The sequence below is a fragment of the Sinocyclocheilus anshuiensis genome, unplaced genomic scaffold (genome assembly GCF_001515605.1).
Source record: "Sinocyclocheilus anshuiensis isolate Anshui unplaced genomic scaffold, SAMN03320099.WGS_v1.1 scaffold466, whole genome shotgun sequence".
NCBI classification, from domain to species: Eukaryota; Metazoa; Chordata; class Actinopteri; order Cypriniformes; family Cyprinidae; genus Sinocyclocheilus; species Sinocyclocheilus anshuiensis.
Window position 1 is genome coordinate 124166 of NW_015544159.1, and position 1562 is coordinate 125727.

General features: G+C 31.6%; 1 protein-coding gene across 1 annotated transcript in view; it reads left to right on the forward strand.

Annotated features, from left to right (window-relative positions):
- Positions 1-1562, forward strand: part of prkg1 (protein kinase cGMP-dependent 1) — a 147875-nt gene that overhangs the window by 4603 nt on the left and 141710 nt on the right. The window lies entirely within an intron of this gene.

Here is a 1562-nt window from a genome sequence, read left to right on the forward strand (position 1 = left end):
TAATAATAAAAAGATAAATTACAATAGATTTAAGTTTTTAGTAATTATGATTTCCTAACTACCAAAATTAATTAATGCATTAATTGGCTTATAGCCAATGGGAATTATTATTATTATTTTTTAAATATGATTTGAAATTTTGTTGTCAGCTACTGATGTTGTTGTGTTGTATTATTGATGCTATTTGCATTTGGTCAAGTTAATTAAATCTTTACTTATCTCTGTATGGAGATGTTTTCTCCACTAGAGGGCGCTTTTAATCCTATTTTTTTTTTAACTGTAAATTCTTGCCATTTTCTTTTCTCTGGCATATGCCACCTGTTAATATTGTGTATATATATGCGTCCTTTTGAAGCATTTTTTAGTATCCTTGATATACTATTATAGTTTTTGTTCATATTTTAATTTACATTTTCTTTTTATGTCATTTGATTTATGGAAATTAAAAAAACAAACATGTTTGTATAGTTTTTATTAAGTTTTTAGTTTGAGTTCATTTAGTTTGAGTTATTTTAGTACTTCAAATTCAATTGTTTATGTTATATAATGGTATATATTTTATTTTAGTTATTATTTATTTTATTTCAAGTAATCAAAATGTTTTTATGGTTTAAGTTAACTATAATAACTCTGTTTTGAAAGTATAATGTTCTACAGAATTCCAATAGGTTTCTATCTAACATGCTTTCTGATGTGTTACAGTAGTGTAATGAACAAGAAGTCTACACAGGGCATACAAGTGCAACAATTTCATTCTCAGAGTAACATTTTTAGCCCTAGACAGTGGGGGCAGTTAATGAGGTGAAATGGAGCACCAGCTGGTCGTGTGTTAATGGGAAGGATCCAGATGATGTTAGGGGGACTGTGAAGAAGAAGCATGTGGTAGAACTCCAGAGCATCATCTGGACATGCAGCTTGTTCTGTGCAGATGAAGTGTAGAAGCATGCTGCAGTTGGTTGTGTAAACACATGCTACAGAACCCTTGGATATCATTAGTGTTGTATTTAAAGGAATATTTCACCCAAAAATGATAATGTTCTGATTATTTACTCACCTCCAGACCATGCAAGATGCAGATTCCATGGAAAACATTCCAGGATATTTCTTCATCTAATGCAAGTGAATGCCATTTGTAGTTGAAAAGTATAGATTAGAATTGTTTTATGTATGTATGTGTGTACGTATGCATGCATGTATGTATGTTTTTTTTTTCTTTTCCTGAAAATGACGGATTTTGTTTTCCACCAGAGAAGACCCTTATTTGTTGACAGGGGTTGTGTGGATCACTTTGAAGCAGCCTTCAATGTTGGTCTATGTTGGACCCTGTTTACTTACTCCAAAACCTTCATTTCTATTTGGCTGAAAAAAGAAAGTCATATACATCTTGGATGGTGTGGGGGTGAGTAAATAATCAGGAAATGTTCATTTTTGGGTGAACTATTCCTTTGAGTGTTAAGGGATTGTGGTACTGTAAATGCACATCAATGATACATGAACTTAAAAAGACCCCAAGCAGAATAATTGCAACAATGTTAAATGTTGATGGATTCCTGTGTTAGTAT